The sequence below is a fragment of the Bidens hawaiensis genome, unplaced genomic scaffold (genome assembly GCF_021521415.1).
Source record: "Bidens hawaiensis isolate Kalapana, Puna unplaced genomic scaffold, B.hawaiensis_p1.1 tig00008152_1, whole genome shotgun sequence".
In the NCBI taxonomy this organism is placed as follows: domain Eukaryota; kingdom Viridiplantae; phylum Streptophyta; class Magnoliopsida; order Asterales; family Asteraceae; genus Bidens; species Bidens hawaiensis.
Window position 1 is genome coordinate 1,085,860 of NW_027491581.1, and position 14,138 is coordinate 1,099,997.

Below are 14,138 nucleotides of genomic sequence, written 5' to 3' on the forward strand. Positions count from 1 at the left end.
GATTGTAATCCATTTTATTTTAAGATATATCACTCTTTATAAACGAACAAATTTAAGGGAATTCTTATGTGAGACTTATAAAAGTTATTTTTCTAACTTATAAAAGCATGGTTTAAGAATTTTAGAAGGCTTTTCAATCAAAAATATATTTTAAGAAAAATTGGGCTGTACTACATGTCTTTAGTTAGCCTTTTATCATACAAGGCTGTAACACTGATAAAAAAACTTCATGAAATTGTACCAATTGATCAAGCAATAAACAAATGAACATATCTTTCCTATCATGTGGATAAAGGACTTATTTAATTTCAAAACGGGTCGTATTTAAGGTTAGCTCATTTGACTGAACCATATTCCTTTTTTAGACGGGACGGGAAGTCTTATTTATTATGCACTTAAAAGGCACATCTTTTGGTTTGTTTTTTCTTGTCTCTTTATGTTATTGTTTATAAGTTGGTTGTGGTGACCATGAATATTTGTGTTTTAACTTTAGGACCTTTAGCTAGGGAACGAGGAATTCAGTGGATCAAGCGACTCATTTGGCAACGGTTTTCTTTATTGGAAACAATTACAAGCACGAACCACAACTACTTTAAACATATACTTTAATAAATAATTTCACTTACAACTATATTATTAGAATATAAAAAAAATTCTTTTTAGTTAGAAAAAAACAAAAAGCTATTATATAAATACTAACGTCCTGGTTTTAAAACAAATATAAATATGAGCGTTGACTTATTTAAGTACATGCGGTTCTGCGTTAATTAAATTTATAACTTGCAAAGAATATTTTCTCAAATTTGACAGAATTACAAATTTTGTCCTTTAAAATAAGACGAATTACGGTTCGTGTCCTTTTCTAAGTTTCCTTGCAGGCGGTGTACTTTAAACTTTTTTTTCCTACAAGTTTTGTCATTTACGCTAACTGGGTTAGAAAAAGTCAGTTAAGTATGACATGTGCAAAACATGTGATGGGCATAATTGTAATTTTAATAGGGGAATGTATTATATATATTTTCTTTTCTTTCTCTCTTCTTTCTCTCTAAGCCACCACCATCACCATAAATTCCGGCCACCATAAATTCCGGCCACCTCGTTGCAGATTCCATTCAACCCACCACCACCACCTCCTCTCCATCTCACAAACCGCCACCACACTTTCCGTTCACAAACGCAAACGATCCCTATCACCCGAACCCGACCCATCCTTTTCCAAAACCCGTATCCGAAAACCCAATTCACCTAACCCACCCACTGACCAAGATCAGTCGCACCAATCAAGCGACTTAACAGTTGGTTAACTTCAATGGCTGGTGCAGCCCCATCTCTGCTTATCCTCCACCCCCAGTTCACCCGACTCGCCACCACTCTCTGCCCATTCACCTTAATCCACCACTTCACGGCCTTCTATACCTAAGTTACAAGACCTGTGACCCTAACCTACCCACCCTCTTCCTAACTTCTTTCTTCCTCCTTTCCAATTCACGGCTAAACCGCCGCCGCCATCCCCCACCTTGTTTCCGACAGCCATTCACCAAGACGGGAGCAATGGGTTTCAAATGATTCGCAGAAGGGTTCTTCGCTTGGGGATCTTCGCACAACTCGTTTCGCATCGGGATGCGAAAACATGGTTTCGCTTGGGATGCGAAGACACGGGTTCGCTCGCCGGATTTCGCATAACAACTTTCGCATGAGGGTTTTCGCTTGGAAATGCGAAATTGTTCCTTCGCACGGGATACGAAATCACGGGTTCGCACGACGATTTCGGGTTGCACCTGGTTCGTCGGGTTTGGTTAAATAGGGTTCAGATCTGGCCAATGGGTTGGTGTTTAGCTCAAGTAGGCCGTGCCTAGTGTTCCTTGCACACCCACTGTTCACCGGAGCTTCTCCTTACCGGAAACTCAGATCCGGCATCGAGCTGGGTTTTCCATATTAGTTTATGTTCTAGCCTGCTTACACATATATTTATGTCTGTAATCATAATTTTTCGGAGATGGAGCGGTGGCTGGTGGCGGAGCTATGGTGGCGGTGGTGATGGTGTTTGAGGAGTGGTTATGGTGATGGTGTGGTAGAACATAGAGAGAGAAGTGAGATGAGGCAGTGTTAATAGATACAGAAACAACAGCAGAAGAAGAAGAAGTTGCAGGGTAGGCAAAAAGACAAAACTACCCTCACATGCTTCTCACGTGATGGGATTTAACAGAGTTTTTCTAACCCAGTTAGCGTAAAGGACATAACTTGTAGGAAAAAAAAGTTTAAAGTACACCGCCTGCAAGGAAACTTAGAAAAGGACACGAACCGTAATTCGTCTTATTTTAAAGGACAAAATTTGTAATTATGTCCTCAAATTTTATTAGATTAAGAATGCACATTTATGCGTTGTGGGAAAAAAATTATACATATGTTTTAGCGATTCATTACAATATGTAATTAAGTTCATTCACTCACTTCTAATTCATACCTTTGGCAAAGGATGGTGTCCGTTGAACGAGTCAACCTGACTTGTTACTCTTTTATTATAGATATAAATATAAATAAATTAAGTGTTAACATCAAAAAAGTATTATGTATTGGATCATTTCAGAAGTTTTTTTACAGCGGGAAGTGCGAGAAGTGAAGGTGTAACTCCATTAATCCCTAATTTCACTCCATTTCTCATGTATAGGTGCGTTGTGTATGTGCATATGTATGTGTGTAGGTACGTATGTTTGTATATGTGTATGTATGTGTGTAAGTACATAAGTTTGAACGCGGCTCGGTACATTTATATGTTTGTAAGTAGGTTTGAATGTGTAATTAAGACATAAATAAAATCAACCTACATATATGCATGTAACATCATATGAAAGGAAGTGAAATTAGGGGTTAATAGAGTTATACCTTCACTTCTCGCACTTCTCGCTGTAATATCACTTCTCGCAAGATTCATCCCATATATATATATATATATATATATATATAAATCATAGACAAAATTTTCATTTTTTATATTTATTATAAGACTATTGTGATAGTTGAATAACAATGTATTTATAGGACAACATGGAAGTTGTTCAAAAAGGAAAATCTGGTGTCTTTTTTATCTATGGCCGGGTATGGAATGTAAAACATTTTTGTGAAAGAGTTTAGCTACATCTTTTACATCGAAATGTCTCATTTTTTTAAATGTTGATTCAAGTGGCAATGCTTCATTATTGTATACCGATTGTTGTACAACTCATTCTCGATTTAAAATTCAAATATATCTGATGATATCTAACAACTATATTTGTAATACATTTCTTTTACATAATATAAATAGACTTAATTATCTTTTTTATTTGTATTAAATTATTCATTGTAATTTATACATTAATTTCTCTCGTGTAATACACGGTTTTCTAAATCTAGTTATTATGATACACCCAACCCAACCCCTATGTTCCCCGTTTTTCCTGCAAAGGCTGCCGCCGGCGAGCTCGACGGCTCCGGCAAGCCTCCAAAACCCATTCCAACTCGTTTATTATCGCCATTAAACCTCATAAAACTCGTATACCATCACGACAAACGTATAGCACCAATGACTTCAAAAATAGCCATCCATTAGAAAAGATGGTTGATCATGGAGCAACTGAATTATATTGGTGTTTTCTTCTCACCAAGCATTTTGTCAGGTAAGAAAAAGATTTGTTTTTTCTAAAAACCTTCATTGGTGTAATTGTAATTTATTCATATGACATATTTGTGTAAATTGCATTTTGTTTAATTGACACATTTGTTTTCAGAAACGCTCGATGGTTGACAAAGAAGTTTTGGATGTAAAAAAATTTGTGTCGATGCTGTCACCGGTTTCGATTTATTGCCGATTTAGAGGCACATGAAAGGATTTGTGAAGTACATGTTTTGTAAAAGTATTTCTTTATATTTTAATGTAGGGAATTAAATACCCAATAGTCTTATAAAGCGTTTAAAATGAGAACATGTAAATTTACATCATTTACATAATTTGAACTTCATATGAGTCATCAAATCAACTAACAATACCCACCATCTTCTAACACTCTGTGGAATTCACCACACCAAAAATGGGCAAACTCGTGGACGTAGGCCTTTGCTCACACATAACTTTTTCTAGCTCAATTGTGACCAAAGGTTGCCATCGTAAGTATCAAACTGCGAGAAACTCACATTTTAGTGGTCGTAACAACTCAAAAGTGTGGCTAAACGGTACCAATATTTGTTGCTGTGATTATTCATTTTGTCCCAGTAAGTGTGACTAAAGGGTACCAACGATCACATCTATGCTTTTTCAGTGTTGTTGTTTGTGTTATATGGTGACAAAATAAGTATGTTGGCTACAACCAATTCAAAAAACCGTGGTTAAAGGGTTGTTGGAACCAAACATAATAAATGTGTCTAAAGGGTACCTCGTATTGAAAATGTGGTTGTTTGTGTTATATGGCCACATATATTATGTTTTGGTCACATGCATTTCAAAAAAACCATGGCTAAAGGGTTGTTGGAATCAAATGTAATTAATGGGGCTAAAGGGTACCAACAACCACATGAGTATATTGAAAGTGTGGTCGTTTGTGTTATATGGTCACAAAAATTTATGCTTTGGTCACATTTATTTCAAAAACCCATGGCTAAAGGGTTGTTAAAATCAAGCATAACATATGTGACTAAATGGTAGTAACGACCATAAACGTATTCTAAGTGTGACTTTTTCTATTATAGAGTCACAAAAAGTATGTTTAAGTCACATCCATTTCGAAAAACAATGACTATAAGGGGTTGTTGTAATTAATCATAGGCTAAAGATTACAATGACCACATCAGTTCAGTGTATTCTTAGTACGACTGTTTCTATTACGTAGTCAGAGCAAAGTTTCTTTTAGCAACATATATTTCAAAATACTGTGGATAAAGGCTCCTTGTAATAAATCATTTTGTCCAAATAAGCTAGGATGGCTAAAGGGTAGAAACTGCCACATGTTACATCGCAAGTGTGGCCGTTTGTAATTATATAACCAAAAAGAAGTTTGTTTTAGCCCATCTATTTAAATTATCGTGACAAAAGTATTGTAAAAAGATATTTGTACCATTAAATGTGGCTAAATGACAATAACAACCACATGAGTTCATAGTAAGTGCATTGTTTGTATTATATAGTCACAAAAAAAGTTTGTTTTAGCCGTTTCTATTTCAAAAAAATTTGGATAAAGGCTTGCAACAACCAAGTGAATTTATCGTGGTGTGATGTAGGCATTTTCGTGTAATTATCCATTTAATTTCAATTTAATTTGGGTAATAAAAATTGTACTAAACATGACAAAACCTATAAAATAAATTTGAAATAACCAAATCATATATCTAATCTATCTAACTATACTAATAAAAGAAAATAATGAAGATGATGTAGCAATCCCACATTCATTCTTGGCATAATCTCTCTTCTCATTCATTTGACTTATCCATGGTTATGGAGCAAAATCATATTGGTAAATGGGTTATAATTTCCTTTCTAATTCTCTAATATCTCATTTAATTCTACCTAACAATACATTCATTCTTGGTCTAATCTCTCTTCTCATTCATTTGACTTATCCATGGTTATGGAGCAAGATCATATTGGTAAATGGGTTATAATTTCCTTTCTAATTCTCAAATCTCTCATTTAATTCTACCTAACAAGCCATGGATCATGGGTTAAGATAATTTTGGCAAATGGATTATAATTTCATTTCTAATTATCTAATTTCTCATCTTATTTATTCTAACAATCCATAGGTCATGGGACAAAACAATTTTGAGAAATGGATTATAATTTTCATTCTAATTTTCTAATTTTTCATCTCATTCACCATAGTTATCCACGGGTAAATGGTCAAAACAATTTATGCAAATATTGTATATAAAAAATCGATTTTGTAAATTTGAGATTCTAGACTTCTTATTGTTTATATATTTTATTTTTACCTTTAATTTTGTTCATTTCTTTCAAATAATGGATCTTTTTATTTTTATTATTTGACAAATCCGTGTAATACACGGGTTCAAAAGCTAGTTAACAATATACACCAAAATTAACATATCCATATATATACACAAGTTTTCAACTTATACACTAAGGGGTTGTTTGTTTACATCTGGATGAAACCATTCAGATGTAAATATCTAATTCATTCGGACTTCGGACTGTTTGGTTCCAAACAGAAAAACATCTGAATGGTTAAAATTAAGTCTGAATCATTCAGACTTATTGTTGTTGCTGAACGGGATAGAGGCTCATTCAGATATGACTCATTTAGATCTGAATGAACCAAACAACCCCTAAGACTTGAAACTTTTAACTCAACGTCAGGGGCGGACCCACATAGTTCTCATCGGGGTCCCGGGACACCAATGTTTTTTAAAAATTACTTAGAGACGATATATTAAATTTTATAAGGACCCCATAAAAATTAATACTTGGAACTCATACTATTAAGGCTGAACTAGTCTAGTGGAAAGTCCCTTGTTTTTTCTTTGAGAGGTTGCAGGTTCAAGCCTCACCATACCCAGTTTTTGTTGTTTTTTTAATATTCTTGTCAATATTAGTTATTTAGTTAGGGTATTTGTGTTTTTTCTTTAGTTTATCCCATATAACCATTATGACTTTAGTTTATCCCATATAACCATTATCACCATGCAACATATATAATGACAACATGAGTTTTACATATACTTAAATTATTTATCTTGTGTATGTATATTATAATTAATCATTTATTTGTGTAAGAGTTAGTTTTTCATGTCTTGGTTATTCATGTAAGACCATATATATATAGCTTACGCTTATGTTTTTCGGGTATGTATAAAAATGAATTAAAAGTGTATGTTCTATCTAGTTTCTAATCTATATTCTTTCTACTTACTCGTTTCCGATGACACCATATTTTCGTGTTTTATTATGTTCCTCCTCTCGACCTGACCCGAATAACGACCGACCCAAAAATTTTGTAAACTGGAAAAATTGGGACCCCATTAACAAAAAATTATGGGTCCGCCACTGCTCAATGTCCTTTGTTTTATTTGTTGATCTTATTGCTCTTTTTTTGTGCTAATTTGTTACCTAGAGCAACAAAATATGGAAAAATAAGATCACCTCTAGTAGCTCGACCATCGTTTTTTCTGTTTACTGTATATTAATTAAAAAAAATATTCAGCTGATTAGGTTATTAATAATCATCAGTTGTCAAATAAAAGAAATTGTGAAATACTTAACAATTCTTTGAAAAGTGTGAGATACATTAGCATTAGTAGTTTCTGCATATATGACCTACAATTCAATTTATTAGGTTATGAATTTATTGTCAGCAGTCACGTGAAAATTTATTAAAATAATAATGAGATTGTCAAACACTTACCGCAATTTTGGCATTACTACTGTGCTTAGATATAGCAAAATTCTTCGCTTAATTTACCTACAAAAATGTTGTATAAAATGTATAATATATTAAGTAGGTTGCTACATAACTGTTGTGTGCCATGGTCATTGCAAGCCAACAAGTGATCAATTTTAGTTTTTTAAACTAACGGATATGTCCATCAAAACACAGAGAATATCTCAGATTAGAAGCGATCGATTAAAAGCTTTGATTTGGAAGTGACTGATTGAAAGTTTTAATTTGCATGTAAGTTTTAAACCACTTAGTCGTGTTCACTGATATGATTTGTTGTCTGTTTGTTTTCATTTTGATGTTAACACTTCTCTCTAATGAATGAAAACTTTTTTCTTTTTAAATAATCTAAATCATCCCAAAAAATTAACTCAGTACTCATAATCATTAAAGGAATTTGCACAGCTAAAAATAGAAAAAAAAAACTCGTGAATACCAAAGTCTTTAAATCTTTGTATCGATACTGGTAATGAATATGCATAATTGGTACATGTGCATACTGCAGTAATGAAATTTGAGGATAAAAAGAAAAAATTTTAAAATAGACCTACTTTAGAAAGAGACAACTGAGTTTAAAAGCTTGTACGTAATAAAGTGAAAAAGACAATTGCTTTTTGGGTTACTAAAAAAAACCAACGTTGATGCATCCGACTAAAATGACATCTTTTTAAAATTACATCGTAATTTGGGTAAAAAAAATGGGATATTGTTTTTAATACTCACAACTTTCCATCATTGGTAGATAACACTCCTAACTTTTGATTTGTCAACCATCACTCTCAACTTTCACCATATTTTCTTGTACCACTCTCTGTCTAAAAGAACACTAACCTCGTTAATGTTTTGGACTAAAAATGTCATTCAAATTAATTAAGGGAGTAAAACAGAAAATTTATTTTGAGTAAAGTGCCAAAACCGTCCCTGAGGTTTAGTCAATTATGCAATTTACGTCCAAATAGTTTGTTTTGTGCAACTGAACCATTGAGGTTTACAACTTCTTGCCAATGTCGCCCAATTTTCTAACGGCGTTAAGTTTAAGTGTTAACACAGGGGCATTTCAGTCTTTGTACCAATTTATTATTATTATTATTATTATTATTAAACCCACCACTCAAATATGCTCTTGCAAGTCCAGACCCCCACCGCCATAGCCGCCCATAATGCCACAACCACCACCTATCCGACCACCACCGCCATAGCCGCCCACAACCACCACTCACCTGCAACCTAGATCGGCAACACCACCACAACCTCTCCAGCTTCTCCTCCCTATCTATTCAACTTCACATCAAAACCCACACTACCACCATCGGTTTCTTCACATTGAGAGGCCATTTAAACAGAGAAATTAGAAAGTAAACAGAGCAAGATGAGGGAGACGAGAATGAATTCGAGAAGATTCCGAAAATGGTAAAAGGTGATTCATAGAACCCATCTCCGGCGTGTTACATCTAACATTTCCGACACGCGGTCCCACCGTCTTCTTTGGGATCGGAATCAGGAGATATTTAGAGGTGGGAGTAGACCAGAAGGGATCGACAGAAAGCACCGGCGGTACCACCGTCTTCTCCGGTTACCCCGTTTTCCAGATCTGAACCCAACCCTAAACAATGTCTTCCATTTTTAAGTTAGATCTAGATACACAGCAGATCGGCCCGGCTTGCGATGGCTGTATTTGGCTTCTGCTCGAAAGTAATCAGTTGATTACTTGAGATCGGCGGCTTTCGGTTTCAACAGAAATGTCGATGAAGATGACGACTGTGGTGTTGGATCTGGTTATGCTTCAAACTTTCAATTGAAAGAGGAGATGAAGTATGAGGCCATTTTTTTTTATTATTTTGGGTTTATAAAAATATTAAAAACAATAACGTAATTACTGTTTCCTCCTTCATAAAACATTAAAACAGTAACAGAGTTACCGGTCTGGACGACATTGGCAAGAAGTTGTAAACCACAATGGTTCATTTGCACAAAACAAACTATTTGGACGTAAATCGCATAATTAACCAAACCTCAGGGACGGTTTTGGCACTTTACTCATTTATTTTTAACACACAACCTCCATTTCCAGCGACCTCTTTTTTTCCGGCGAATTTGAGTTTTCCGGCTATCCCATCTTTCAGAACACCATATCGATCATTTCACCGAGCTTCACATGTGAATTTGAGCTTTCCGGCGAGTTGCAGGTTTCCGGCGAACACCATATCCATCATTTCAACGCCCACCGCCCCAAAACTGCAACCCCCGCCACCACCAGTGTCTCACCCAGCCACCTTTCGGGATCGCCTGCGTGCCGGAAAATAGAGTTGCAGGTTTTCAGCGAGCACCATCTTCGTCATATAATATGTGATGTTCTGAAAGAAGAGATAGTCGGAAAACTCAAATTCGCTGGAAAAAAGAGGTCGCTGGAAAAACATGGTCACCGGAGATGGAGGTTGTGTGTTAAAAATAAAAATGTCCGTTTTACCCCCTCAACTAATTTGAATGACATTTTTAGTCTAAAACATTAATGATGTTAGTGTTCATTTAGACGAGAAATGGTACAGGAAAATAAGGTGAAAGTTGGGAGTGGTGAGTGACAAATCGAAAATTGAGAGTGTTATCTACCAATGAGGGAACGTTAGGAGTATTAAAAACCAATATCCCAAAAAAAATTAATATTACAGCAAATCTGACTAAGCCATAGACCACAAACATTTTAGTATTTATATTATATAACTTAACGTAAAGTTTTGCCTTCACAATACAATAAATATATTATGCACATATTTGTAGTGCAAACATATATTGCATTTGTGAACCTATCGATGCATACACACAACCATATGAATTCATTTTTTAAACTATTTAATCAGTTCAATAAGTATGAACGGAACAATGAAAATGCACTAGAAAACGACACTTAAATACCTCTAAAACACAATCCATTCAAGGTTGAATCATCCTTCTATAAAATCCACCAAAATGGTTTAAATTACAATAAAATATGAGAATACATAGTCCAAGAATTCGAGAGCACGCTAAGTAGATGCTCGAGTTTAGAACAAGACCTGCTGATGTGGCCAACGCCATTTCGCTTTGAATCATATCAGGTCTCGAACCCGGAAATATTAATCTCTACCTTGCATTTGAACCATGTGTTGACCCTGCAAATGTCAATGTTTAATTCTGAAATCAGTATCTGATTATGCAAAACACACAAGTATACATATACATATACAAACACACAAACAAGGATTACCTGTGAGTTCCCATAATCCAGACCGTGCAAATACGAGCCTTGATGAGCTAGCTGCAAAAATGCACATATATAGTGATTATTAGAATATATAATACTTACATACATAAAATTTATAAAACATTCTAGTGATTGTAGAGGTGGCAAATTTTAACACATTTATGCAAAAGTGGGTCAGTTTTAAAGGTGTAAACAAGCCAAAACGAGCCCGACAAAGCTCGAGCTCATCTCGTTTCGAGCTCTTTTTCTAAAGCTTGAGCTCGACTCATGAGTTGTTTTTTCAAAGCTCGGACTTGGCTCGTTTATTATTTATTAATTAATTTATATACATTTTTAAGTATTCTTAATATTTTGAGAAAACACTTAAACTAGCCTATGCCCGACTCAAGCTCGTGTAGTATCTTAAACGAAACAAAGATCAGCCTGAGCTTGGGTGTGCAGTGTGAAATTAATACAAGTCCAGAAAAGGTAAAACTTGAAAATACGCAAACTTGTTGAAGTTCGACGAGCCTTAATGAGCTTCGCATTCAACGCTTGGGCTTGATAACCAAACAAGCTTTATTTAAGGCTCGGTCTTGGATAAAGCTCGAAAAAAACTCCACCGCTTTCGAGATTTTTGTCAATCTGAGCTCAAGTAGCTCGCGAGCGGCTCAAATCGTTTGCATCCCTAGGCTCAGTTTACATTATATTTTATTAATAATGGTCTAACGGGTCAGGTAATATATAAATAAGTGTAGCTAAAAATTAAACATAAGAAAGTTTAAAAGTTGATCATAGTATAATCTCCAACTTCCTAAATTGTTTTACTAAACAAGTTTGGAGCATTGATATTTACAAATTACAATATATATCTGTTTTATTAACTTTTTAAATAGATATTATTTATAAGATCTCAAGACGAGCATTATGTGATAGTGACCTGCGCGCTATGATCAGGTTGCATCCCGTCTTTCCTAGCAAATCCTTCCTGTCCTTTTGCGGATCCCTTAGTGTCACCCTTCAGAAAAGCATTATTCAACAGTTATGCATAAACAAAAATAATATAACTTAAATAACAATATCGAGAGAAACAAACAAACTTCACTAACCTCCATCTGCAAAGCAAGCCAATCCAATTTGGAAACATAAAGAAACACAAACACCAACTTATTAGTAAATGCTTATAAAAATCTATTAACTAATGTAATAATATTTTATTATTTTAAGAAGCTACCTCTCTGTATCTGCTCAAGTATAACTTAAGTGGTTCGATATAATCTTTAAAGCCTAGGGTAGCCATTGCCCACAGAAGATCGTCACCGTTGATAGTTTTCCTCTTTTCCCTTTGGCACTTGTCACTTGCCCTGCACCAAGACACATAATTAAAATTATTATAACCCTGAAAAATCACATAACATACAACATGTCCACTTCAAAAGCATAGAAATATTCCTATCAAAAAACCGATCACCAATATAAATAAGAAAAAAAGTACCAGTTTTCACATAACGTTTGATGCTTTTATGCTCGAATCGTATTTAGATATGCATTTTTTAGATCATGAGAAACTTCATTAAAACAAAATGTCTCAATAATCTGATCTCTTACAACTTTTATAACCCAAAATAATTAATTGCTTTTAACAAGAAATAAAAGGCACAAACTTTCAAACAAAGTTTGAAGCTTTAACATTGCAAATGAGCTGAACCGCTTGCAAGACACTCAAAAACCAATCCATAAAAAGCTCGAAACATGCCAAGCCTTATCGAACCCAAGCCACAATAGAAAGCTCGTTTGCTTATTAGGCCCGAGCCTTGTATGGGAGAATCGGTTAGACTCGTCGAGCCATTTGTATTTTGAATTTTTAACTCTTTCAGATTTCTATGTGTTAATTTTTCACTGTACAACTGAGCTTGAGTCGAGATTAGGCTTGTTTTAAGATTTTTCTCAAATTATATAAATAATTGAAAATGTATAATAATTAATAAACGAGCCGAGCTTGAAAAAACGACTCATAAGCTAAGAGCTCGAATTGAACTCAAGCCTTGTATGGAAAATTCGTTTCGACTCATTGAGCTTTAATGAGCCTTGTGTATTTTTTTTAACTCTTTTAGACTTCTATGTATTAATTTTACATGCACAGTTGAGCTCAAACCAAGCTTTGACTATGAATTAATTAAAAAATAATAAACAATCTTAATCAAGCTTGAAAAAACAACTGACAAGTTGAGAGCTTGAAATGGGCCAAGGTCAGCTCAATCTCTCGTAAGTCAAAACGAGACGAGCTTGAGCCTCGTCAAGCGCAGGCTCGGCTCGTTTACAACCTACGCACATCTAATTTAGGGGTGTAAACGAGTCGAGCTGAGCACGAGCTTATCTAGACTTGAGCTCGTTTTTAAGTTCAAGCTCGAGTTCAGCTCGGAAGTAGTTTTTTAAGTTCGAGTCAAGCTTTGCTAGTTTTAAGCTTTATTTCTTGAGCTCAAGCTCAAGCTCAAGTTCAGCTCGAAAGTAGTTTTTAAGCTCAAGCATAGCTCATTAATAATTTATTGATTATTTCACTTATATTTATACATATGTTTTATATATAACATAATAAATATTATCTAACTTTTCATAGTTCTATGTATAATTTCAATTATCATAAAATTATATATTATATATGTTAAATTAAGCATGTATAAATAACGGGCTCGTTTAAGCTCACAAGCTGGCTTGAGCTCAACAAGTGAAGCTCAAGCTCATTTATCAATCAGGATCATTTTTAGGCTCGGGCTTGTTTAAGCCCAGCTCAATCCATGCTTTTTAAGAGCCGATCTCAAGTAGCTCACAAGTCACTTGGCTTTTTTACACCCCTAATCCAAACACCTCAAACTATGAATCAAGTATAAACACACACAAAAACAACAATTTAAGCAAATTAAAGTATAACCATACTCGCTAGTGACAAAGCTGATAAACTCAGAAACACACTCCTGAACAGTCCTCCTTAGCATCTTTCGACATTTTCCCATTAGCCGGTAACCCTTTCTTCATAATCCGACTAATATTCGCAATTGGCAAAAACCGGTCATGTTCTCGAACATTCGATGACCTAGGGCTCAAATCCCCACCACTCTCATGACTCCCACCGCCTCCTGGACTCAATGGACCCTCCGCCATCAAAAACCAAAACCCTAATTTTCAAAATTAACAACAATTCACAATCAAATCAAAACCTTTTTTAACAAATACAACAAATGTAAACTGTCTAAAACCCCTACATGATATCAATTTGGATACAAACTTTACTAAACATCATCATCATCATCATCATCGTACTCAGTATATCCCACCAATAGCAAAGCTACGGTAGGGTCTGAAGAGGATAAGATGTAGACAGCCTTACCTCTACCCCCATAGGGATAGAGAGGCTGCTTCCGATAAGACCCCCGGCTCGATAGTAGTTTTGCATCAAGCCTTGGACATAAGGCACATAGCACTCAATCATCGGTACA

The 14,138-nt window shown here is 34.9% G+C and overlaps 1 pseudogene across 1 annotated transcript; it reads right to left on the minus strand.

Moving 5' to 3' along the window:
- Positions 1-10,372: 10,372 nt before the first annotated feature.
- On the minus strand, positions 10,373-13,859 carry LOC143637212 (nuclear transcription factor Y subunit B-8-like; annotated as a pseudogene). The gene is made up of 6 exons (XR_013154389.1): positions 13,579-13,859; positions 11,879-12,008; positions 11,754-11,759; positions 11,585-11,662; positions 10,669-10,719; positions 10,373-10,573 (listed from the first exon to the last, which is right to left on the minus strand). The product of XR_013154389.1 is annotated as a nuclear transcription factor Y subunit B-8-like (transcript).
- Between the last annotated feature and the right edge of the window lie 279 nt (positions 13,860-14,138).